Source organism: Simochromis diagramma, unplaced genomic scaffold (genome assembly GCF_900408965.1).
Source record: "Simochromis diagramma unplaced genomic scaffold, fSimDia1.1 OVJJ01000355.1, whole genome shotgun sequence".
Taxonomy (NCBI): domain Eukaryota; kingdom Metazoa; phylum Chordata; class Actinopteri; order Cichliformes; family Cichlidae; genus Simochromis; species Simochromis diagramma.
The window spans coordinates 1,136,339-1,146,805 of record NW_024387174.1 but is presented as its reverse complement, the minus strand read 5'-3'; the positions used below and the strand labels follow the sequence as shown (position 1 = coordinate 1,146,805).

At 42.1% G+C, this 10,467-nt stretch overlaps 1 long non-coding RNA gene, 5 other non-coding genes and 1 pseudogene across 6 annotated transcripts; 1 reads left to right on the top strand and 6 right to left on the bottom strand.

Annotated features, from left to right (window-relative positions):
* Positions 1–101: 101 nt before the first annotated feature.
* Positions 102–265, bottom strand: LOC120744925. Its single transcript, XR_005698499.1, has one exon. It is a non-coding gene; the product is annotated as a U1 spliceosomal RNA (small nuclear RNA).
* An 844-nt stretch (positions 266–1,109) lies between these two features.
* Positions 1,110–1,273, bottom strand: LOC120744924. Its single transcript, XR_005698498.1, has one exon. It is a non-coding gene; the product is annotated as a U1 spliceosomal RNA (small nuclear RNA).
* Positions 1,274–2,117: 844 nt separating this feature from the next.
* On the bottom strand, positions 2,118–2,281 carry LOC120744923. The gene has a single exon (XR_005698497.1). It is a non-coding gene; the product is annotated as a U1 spliceosomal RNA (small nuclear RNA).
* An 843-nt stretch (positions 2,282–3,124) lies between these two features.
* LOC120744922 lies at positions 3,125–3,288 on the bottom strand. The gene has a single exon (XR_005698496.1). It is a non-coding gene; the product is annotated as a U1 spliceosomal RNA (small nuclear RNA).
* An 844-nt stretch (positions 3,289–4,132) lies between these two features.
* On the bottom strand, positions 4,133–4,296 carry LOC120744913. Its single transcript, XR_005698489.1, has one exon. It is a non-coding gene; the product is annotated as a U1 spliceosomal RNA (small nuclear RNA).
* A 179-nt stretch (positions 4,297–4,475) lies between these two features.
* On the bottom strand, positions 4,476–4,655 carry LOC120744920 (annotated as a pseudogene).
* A 548-nt stretch (positions 4,656–5,203) lies between these two features.
* LOC120744859 lies at positions 5,204–7,538 on the top strand. The gene is made up of 4 exons (XR_005698470.1): positions 5,204–5,533; positions 5,714–5,743; positions 6,431–6,510; positions 7,163–7,538. It is a non-coding gene; the product is annotated as an uncharacterized LOC120744859 (long non-coding RNA).
* The last annotated feature ends 2,929 nt before the right edge of the window (positions 7,539–10,467 follow it).

Here is a 10,467-nt window from a genome sequence, read left to right as displayed (position 1 = left end):
GTCGCCTCACGGTGACGTAATTGGTCTTAAAATGCGGCCTTTAAGGCTGCAGACCCTGAATTGGGATACAGCCATGGATCTTTGCTTTTGGACACAAGAGTGAGGGGAGAGCGCGAACGCAGTCCCCCACTACCACAAATTATGCAGTTGAGATTCCCGCATTTGGGGAATTCACAGGGGTCAGCACAACCGCAGTGCAATGGTTGAGCCTCGCCCTGGGTGAACCACCTTCGTGATCATGGTATCTCCCCTGCCAGGTAAGTATGAGTTGCCAGCGTGGGAGACAGGGGTCCCCTTTCCACATCCAGCACTCTGGCTGATGGTGCCTAACACACATTTTGTGCCAGTTCAAAGGGCACACCGAGAGAAGAGCAGACACATCGGCTGTATCCCAATTCAGGGTCTGCAGCCTTAAAGTACGCAGCCTCAACGATCCTCAAGGGCCGCGTACTTAAAGACCGCTAAGGCCGGAAGTGCGAGGCTTGTGAAATGTGACGGTCTAGCCTCCGTTGCGATGCCCAGGTTGCCTAGCAACCATGATACTAACAGCTGGAAACGCTACATACAGCATTGTTTGAAGGAATTGAAGGAGAAAATCTTTTGTTCATTTGTTTGTTTGTTTCTACATGAGCTTTGATCATTCTCTGTAAGATTAAGGTCAGCTATTGAACGGCGTATTTTTTTTAAAGTAAAGGCTTTAAAACCAAGTTAGTACAAACGTCACTAATGTCACATAACTTTGCCGACATGTGGCCAACAGTAATGTTTTCATGTTCTTCGTTATTAAACATTTGCACATAAATAAGTGACATAATATTCAGTACTTACTTAAAGTTTACTCTTCGGCTGCCCCTCGTCCGCCGTTTTTTTTCGGCAAAATTATCCACACCCACCGCGGCGCTATGCATTCTGGGATATGTTGGGCCGCGAAGTCTACATCGCCACGTCCTTCAAATTCAGGGAAATGAAGGACGCATTTGAGGGCCGCATTTCTAGCAGCCTTCGAATTGGGACAGCCTTTGTCGCCTCACGGTGACGTAATCGGCCTTAAAGGCTGCAGACCCTGAATTGGGATACAGCCATGGATCTTTGCTTTTGGACACAAGAGTGAGGGGAGAGCGCGAACGCAGTCCCCCACTACCACAAATTATGCAGTTGAGATTCCCGCATTTGGGGAATTCACAGGGGTCAGCACAACCGCAGTGCAATGGTTGAGCCTCGCCCTGGGTGAACCACCTTCGTGATCATGGTATCTCCCCTGCCAGGTAAGTATGAGTTGCCAGCGTGGGAGACAGGGGTCCCCTTTCCACATCCAGCACTCTGGCTGATGGTGCCTAACACACATTTTGTGCCAGTTCAAAGGGCACACCGAGAGAAGAGCAGACACATCGGCTGTATCCCAATTCAGGGTCTGCACCCTTAAAGTACGCAGCCTCAACGATCCTCAAGGGCCGCGTACTTAAAGACCGCTAAGGCCGGAAGTGCGAGGCTTGTGAAATGTGACGGTTTAGCCTCCGTTGCGATGCCCAGGTTGCCTAGCAACCATGATACTAACAGCTGGAAACGCTACATACAGCATTGTTTGAAGGAATTGAAGGAGAAAATCTTTTGTTCATTTGTTTGTTTGTTTCTACATGAGCTTTGATCATTCTCTGTAAGATTAAGGTCAGTTATTGAACGGCGATTTTTTTTAAAGTAAAGGCTTTAAAACCAAGTTAGTACAAACGTCACTAATGTCACATAACTTTGCCGACATGTGGCCAACAGTAATGTTTTCATGTTCTTCGTTATTAAACATTTGCACATAAATAAGTGACATAATATTCAGTACTTACTTAAAGTTTACTGTTCGGCTGCCCCTCGTCCGCCGTTTTTTTTTCAGCAAAATTATCCACACCCACCGCGGCGCTATGCATTCTGGGATATGTTGGGCCGCGAAGTCTACATCGCCACGTCCTTCAAATTCAGGGAAATGAAGGACGCATTTGAGGGCCGCATTTCTAGCAGCCTTCGAATTGGGACAGCCTTTGTCGCCTCACGGTGACGTAATCGGCCTTAAAGGCTGCAGACCCTGAATTGGGATACAGCCATGGATCTTTGCTTTTGGACACAAGAGTGAGGGGAGAGCGCGAACGCAGTCCCCCACTACCACAAATTATGCAGTTGAGATTCCCGCATTTGGGGAATTCACAGGGGTCAGCACAACCGCAGTGCAATGGTTGAGCCTCGCCCTGGGTGAACCACCTTCGTGATCATGGTATCTCCCCTGCCAGGTAAGTATGAGTTGCCAGCGTGGGAGACAGGGGTCCCCTTTCCACATCCAGCACTCTGGCTGATGGTGCCTAACACACATTTTGTGCCAGTTCAAAGGGCACACCGAGAGAAGAGCAGACACATCGGCTGTATCCCAATTCAGGGTCTGCACCCTTAAAGTACGCAGCCTCAACGATCCTCAAGGGCCGCGTACTTAAAGACCGCTAAGGCCGGAAGTGCGAGGCTTGTGAAATGTGACGGTCTAGCCTCCGTTGCGATGCCCAGGTTGCCTAGCAACCATGATACTAACAGCTGGAAACGCTACATACAGCATTGTTTGAAGGAATTGAAGGAGAAAATCTTTTGTTCATTTGTTTGTTTGTTTCTACATGAGCTTTGATCATTCTCTGTAAGATTAAGGTCAGTTATTGAACGGCGATTTTTTTTAAAGTAAAGGCTTTAAAACCAAGTTAGTACAAACGTCACTAATGTCACATAACTTTGCCGACATGTGGCCAACAGTAATGTTTTCATGTTCTTCGTTATTAAACATTTGCACATAAATAAGTGACATAATATTCAGTACTTACTTAAAGTTTACTGTTCGGCTGCCCCTCGTCCGCCGTTTTTTTTCAGCAAAATTATCCACACCCACCGCGGCGCTATGCATTCTGGGATATGTTGGGCCGCGAAGTCTACATCGCCACGTCCTTCAAATTCAGGGAAATGAAGGACGCATTTGAGGGCCGCATTTCTAGCAGCCTTCGAATTGGGACAGCCTTTGTCGCCTCACGGTGACGTAATCGGCCTTAAAGGCTGCAGACCCTGAATTGGGATACAGCCATGGATCTTTGCTTTTGGACACAAGAGTGAGGGGAGAGCGCGAACGCAGTCCCCCACTACCACAAATTATGCAGTTGAGATTCCCGCATTTGGGGAATTCACAGGGGTCAGCACAACCGCAGTGCAATGGTTGAGCCTCGCCCTGGGTGAACCACCTTCGTGATCATGGTATCTCCCCTGCCAGGTAAGTATGAGTTGCCAGCGTGGGAGACAGGGGTCCCCTTTCCACATCCAGCACTCTGGCTGATGGTGCCTAACACACATTTTGTGCCAGTTCAAAGGGCACACCGAGAGAAGAGCAGACACATCGGCTGTATCCCAATTCAGGGTCTGCAGCCTTAAAGTACGCAGCCTCAACGATCCTCAAGGGCCGCGTACTTAAAGACCGCTAAGGCCGGAAGTGCGAGGCTTGTGAAATGTGACGGTTTAGCCTCCGTTGCGATGCCCAGGTTGCCTAGCAACCATGATACTAACAGCTGGAAATGCTACATACAGCATTGTTTGAAGGAATTGAAGGAGAAAATCTTTTGTTCATTTGTTTGTTTGTTTCTACATGAGCTTTGATCATTCTCTGTAAGATTAAGGTCAGCTATTGAACGGCGTATTCTTTTTAAAGTAAAGGCTTTAAAACCAAGTTAGTACAAACGTCACTAATGTCACATAACTTTGCCGACATGTGGCCAACAGTAATGTTTTCATGTTCTTCGTTATTAAACATTTGCACATAAATAAGTGACATAATATTCAGTACTTACTTAAAGTTTACTCTTCGGCTGCCCCTCGTCCGCCGTTTTTTTTCGGCAAAATTATCCACACCCACCGCGGCGCTATGCATTCTGGGATATGTTGGGCCACGAAGTCTACATCGCCACGTCCTTCAAATTCAGGGAAATGAAGGATGCATTTGAGGGCCGCATTTCTAGCAGCCTTCGAATTGGGACAGCCTTTGTCGCCTCACGGTGATGTAATCGGCCTTAAAGGCTGCAGACCCTGAATTGGGATACAGCCATGCATCTTTGCTTTTGGACACAAGAGTGAGGGGAGAGCGCGAACGCAGTCCCCCACTACCACAAATTATGCAGTTGAGATTCCCGCATTTGGGGAATTCACAGGGGTCAGCACAACCGCAGTGCAATGGTTGAGCCTCGCCCTGGGTGAACCACCTTCGTGATCATGGTATCTCCCCTGCCAGGTAAGTATGAGTTGCCAGCGTGGGAGACAGGGGTCCCCTTTCCACATGCAGCACTCTGGCTGATGGTGCCTAACACGCATAATGCCTGAATCCAGTGACGTGAGCACGCCATCGCATTTTGTCCCAGTTCAAAGGCCACACCAAGAGAAGAGCAGACACATAAATCTTTGCTGCTGGACACAAGAGTGAGGGGAGAGCGCGAACGCAGTCCCCCACTACCACAAATTATGCAGTTGAGATTCCCGCATTTGGGGAATTCACAGGGGTCAGCACAACCGCAGTGCAATGGTTGAGCCTCGCCCTGTACTAAAACAGGGGCCAATATAGTCCCAAGAAGCATTATTAGTATACGTACTAGGTGAGGTATACTTGGGAAATATAATTGAAGTATATTTATTTTTTGTATGGTCAGCAACAAAACTAATGGCTACATTTAGAGTAATGTTAAAAATGACTTCATTTAGCAGGGTGTTCCTTTTTTCTCTTCTTATTCTTTCTTATACTGGACCTTCATTTGTCTTGTATAAGGTGGTACTTTTTAAGACACCTCTGCCTAACTACAGTGAACTAACCTAATAATATGCTCTGGTCGTCATTTTACACAAGTTAAGGTGTCACATCCATGAAACCTACACCACTAACCAGCATCAGTCCTACAATTCACTCTCAAAATTAATAAATTCTGGGACAAGCAGAAACTATATTTTTAGAGGTGCAGTTTGTGGCAGGCCAGACTGCTATTAAATGCACTCTCCTAAAGAAATAATTCCTTTGTAGCACCACTTCGTTTTGGTTCAGAAGAGATGTCCTGGATATATGTGACAATGTAACACATTATAACAGTTTAGCGCGTTGGGTTGTGTTTTTAAAGCAATTGTTACGTTTTTAAAGCTTTTTGATGTGACTGGTGCGATAGCCGACACCACACCTTCTTCTTACATACAACGTGACGTATGACGCACACGTCGGGTATTCACTTTCTAAACAACAATGGGGATACAAAATATTGCTCGAGGTTGTTAATGCTCCTTTTGCTGGTTGCCAACCACCATTAAATAACAACAAGAAGAAAATATTGATCCACTTTTCTTAGTTTTGCACGTTTAAGCCGCAATTCAGACTCAAACAAAGCTGCAAAGCAGGAGAACAACATGGCCATCAACTATTCTGTGCCACAGATCCAGTTCGCTGCAGCACAGAGTGATGATGAGACCGTTAACATGTGCAACTTAGAAGTAGTCTGAGGTAACTGGATGTTCAATCGGGTTAAATGCAAGGTTGATTGGATTATATCTGAAGATCATATGATGTTCGTGATAACTCTGCTAGACTCCAAATTGCTCATCCATGCGGGAGTATTTCAAAATTAAATGAAACCACTTAACACTTTTTCCCTAAAACAGACTGACATGGAACACATTAAAGTTGGATTGACACCAGCTAATCAGTCTGAAGGTAAGTGTTTTTTTCACTTATTCGAGAGAAGTCTGAAATGCGTTCTTATTACTGTTTGTTTTGAATTTAAGCTACCTTACCAGGATATTTTAATTCAAATGCTAAGACAAAATGTCAATATCTATGAATGTGGAGACTCAAAAGACTAGTTAGGTAATAGTTGCCGATGGATTTATGAGACTTGATAGAAAACTTTTGCAACAGGTGAATCGGTGAACTACCGAGGTTGCGCCCAAATGCTTAAAGCTGTTAGCTGGTCAGTGTTTTCAGGTGTGCTTGTACTACCTGTACGGTGCGGAGTGCTGACTAAGTCATGTTAAACCCATTAAAGCGTCAAGCTCAAATATCTTTTCATTTTTGTGCACTGCTCTCTTGTCGACACACATTTTCTGTTTATTGAAGCCTTTTGTGAATAATTCTGATCATGTAAAAACTGGGAATTGGTCCCTATTGACAATACTCTTATTTTTTGCATTGCATATGTCATTTAGGAAAGGTAATTGGTCACTGAACTTTTTGCAACTGTGTGTATTTCTAAATTTTGTGGCTTCAGTGCACGGAAATTTATATTGTTCAGTTTGCATGTTAAAAGCCACAAACATGTAGCTAACTATAGGCTTTCTTGTGGAACTGAGAACTGCCCTGCCACTTTCAGAACATTTTCTGCCTTCATTCACATATGCCTAGGAATCACAGGACAAGAAGGGAGACCACTGAGGAGGAGTTTTATAAGTTCACTGGTGACCTCAGCTGTCAAGTTCCTGGATGTAGGTATGCTGCACAAAACTTCACAGCTCTTTGTGCCCCTCTCAGATTTCATATCAAGCATGGGGGGGAAGTATTATGTCCATTTGAAGGTTGCTCTAAATACTTCAGTGTCCGAACATCATTTTCCAGCCATATTTCTCAAAAACATAAGTAGACAGTTCAGCAGTCAAAGAAACAAGAAATTGGGGGATTTGCCATAATACAAGGACAGGACACAATCTATTAGAAGACAGTTGACTTTGTGTCATTTAAAAATGCAGGCTAAAATGCTCTTGCCAACCAGCACTATACAGAGCATCATAGAGGAATTTCAGGATCTTTGAAGCTGTGCAATGCACGAAGCAAAAGTAGACACTGAATCTAACACCATTAACCTTTCGTTGGTAATGGTAGGACTAAGGTTGGAAATTGTGACAAACTGTAAAATATACTGTATTTTACGATGTATTTTTCAACTTTTCAATGCAAGACCTTGAGTTTGTATTTCTTTTGCAGTCCTGGGATTGATTTTCATCTTCAGACAAGGTCCCCAAAACTGCCTTTCTGTTAGTACTCAATCCTAATTGCAGGGTTCATCTTTTAGTGAGGACATATTTGTTGAAATAGCCATATAAAGTTGCTTTTCCAATGATCTCTCTCTCTTTTTTTTAGATGGCAGACCAAAGAATTTGAATGACACCATTACTCTGGAGCTTGGGAAAGATTTCCACTCCAACTGTCGCATGCAATCACAAGAGGAGACAGAGGTCATCCAGAGGACAGGAGAAGTATGGTTAGAATTGTTGTGGAGGCCATGCAAGTTAACTGCAGAAACCCTAAACGTGCATCTTGTGAAGAGGTTGCTAAGATCATTGTAAACAGATACCCTCAAACATTTGCAGATTTTACTGAAAAGGGAGAAAGACTGGGTTGTGGACGTTATTCACTACCAAGAAGCATCAAATCTAGAGTTGAACATGTTAATCAAGATAATACAACACATAGACTTCGTCAAACAAAGAGAACCAGGAATGAGGAAGACTTTAGTCCCAACAAATTAGATTATTAGCTGATCCATAGTAAGTACATCTGATGTTATGTCAGATGTTAAGTCCCAGTTTTGTCAGACAGTCGATTGTTATTTTGGTCGTAAAATCATCTTGATTAAGCTGTTAAAAGTTTGATTTGAAATATAGCCATACATTTAAAGGAAGATTCTACTATATTACTTGATGTTAAAGAAAATGTAAAAATCTGATGAGTTCTGAATTATGATCTGCACAAGGTTTTATTTATTTATTTATTTTACTTATAGAAGACATGAAACACTACACATAAAAATGCTAATTTAAACCTTTGAGCCCTGATCTCAAAAACAGATATAGATATAATGCTGTCTGTGAAGCTGGAATTAAGAAATAAGTGCTCAAAGTTTTAAAAACATATTTAGTGCCATATTCTGTCAGTATGGAACATCATCCAATGTCATGTTGATGGTTTGTTAGTTGCAGCTAATAGACTTAGATTAGTTTATGTTAGCTGACTAGTGGCAGAATGGATAACTCAGAGGAAAATGAATAACACTAAAACTAAAAATCAGTCTAAGGGATCACTTTTTGGGCCACACCTGTCTGCAACAATGAGTGTTATGTTAAGAAACCAAGGATATACTGTTCACTTTCACTGTCTCTCTCTTTAGGAGTAAGTGGCTCTATGTTGTTTGGCTATTTGCATTAAAACACAAATATCCACCTGTTAGTAGTCGTGTTCGGATTTGTAATGCACTTTATAAATAAGAACAGTGTGGAAAAGAGCCTGTTTGAGTTACCAGACTGACAAGCTGCAGCCCAGCACTCCAGCTTTTCCACACTAGGCCGAGTGTACATTAAATTCACAACCACCATATTTACCTTAACTTGAGTTAATGGATGATCCAGTTTTGGGTTTCTTGTTATTGAATGCCCTTCTGTGTTTGTACAAGTAGAATTCTGTTAAATAATATTAAAAACAGTTAAATAATTGAGGAGAATCTTGATGTTCATCTGAATGGGCCCTAGGACATATAAATGTCATCAATTTATTTCAGACAAATTAACTTTATTAACAATGTTATACATCTGTGTTGTGTTTCAGCCCACAGCTCATTGCTGTTGATCTCATCTTTGCACACTGTCTCAGTAAAATAAGGTAAATGCAATTTTGTGCAAAAAGGTTTTGCAGAACATCTGGAATCGTGGGCTTATCTTGAAAGTTAATCCAGTACAACAGAATCCGTCTTAGTCATTTAGTTTTTTTCTTTTTTCAACACTGTCTTTATTTTATATATTTGTAAAATATAAATTATGAGTTAATGATGCAGTGTTTTCAGTCTGTGTTGGTGTCTCTTCTGATGTCATGTACAAATGCAAATGGATGACCATAGAAGAGTCAGAAGGGAAAAGTAGGATGATACTCTGTGAAATGCACTATACACAGGTACACACACACACAGGTCTTTATCACCAGTCTGACAGCTGTCGGTCCCAGCTGATTTCCCTCTCTCTCCGCTCCTCTCCGTCTCACTATAAAAAGGGAAGGAAACCACATACTCAATTTCAGGTTAGTTGTGAGCCACAAGGTTCATCTTCTTCTCTTTTAAAGGTTTATAGGTACTGTGTCTAGTTTGCTCACTAATCTTAAGGAAAGGTCCTCCTTGTGTGAAGTCAGCCTCAATAACATACAGGGTTTTTGCTCAGAACAGGCTTTTGGGAGATGATGCAGGATTGGTCTGGCTATAGAAATGGCAATGATTCTGTGTTACCTCGCTTGGGGTTGTGGACTTCCTTGTTCTTCCTGAGCATTTGGCATACAGACATTTATTTTATGCTTGAATAAATTAAACCCCCACTGGGTGAAATATGCTTTATTACAATGTTCCTTTGACTAGAGGCCAAAACCTCTTGGGAGGGGTGTTTAGCAGAGGGTACAGTGAACAGGGATACACTAGAAGTCCAAAAACTCAAAACCTTTCAGGATCCAGGATTATGACCAAGAAGAAACAAGCAAATAAGATTTCTTTTCTTTTAAGGGGTACATAAAAATTCATACTTTCATATTGATTATATTATATTTTTGGTTCTTATTTAGTGGGTATGAAAGTAAACAGTAGAAAGCTGTGTGGTGAAGATGCACAATTTGTTGTACATCTTCTGGAGTTTGTGGTTTCAACGTGGCAGTAAGATGAGGAAGACATGAGCCCATGGAAAAAGGTCAGTTAGTAAATATTCTGTTTTTGAAGGAAATGTTTCTATAATATTACATGATACAGCTCCAAATTAATTAGGTAATGACAATTTGATTCTTTTTACCATGATTTGCAATACAATCGACTCATAAAGGGTTTTATCAGGCTAAAAACATGTCAGAATCTAAAAAATGTGGACAAACTGAGCTGAGGTGTTTTAACCTCCTCTACATCCCTGTTAGCAGGATGAAGGTGCCCTCTTGTGTTGTGCATCAATTTTAAAAGTAACCTTCAGAAAAACATTTTAAAAAAAACTTCACTGAGCTTTCAGCATCTTCAGCAACATCAGCAAAGAGACATTTGTAAAACCACACCGTGTCAGTTTGTTCACAGGAGTCACAAGAAGTGATTGTTTTTATGGCTAAACAGACACAGTAAAGAGCTCAATCTAACAAGACCTCAAAAACATCAAGAGAACATTTAGAACATGTCAAGGTACCACCTGTAATGTGTAACTGATTTCTGTGCATTGCAGAATGCCACAATAATGATGGAAATAAAAAAAGAAATGGAAACTAAAATACTGCTTTAATCCCACAACAGTATGAAAGGATTCAGTCTATTTCAGTTTAACAAACTCAGCAATGTCCCCATAAGAATAACAAAGCCAAAGTCCAGCATAGAGCGGCTGAGTGAATGTGGTCTGGACTCTGTGGAGGAGAGTCATGGTTTCAGAGACGCTGTAGAAGGACAA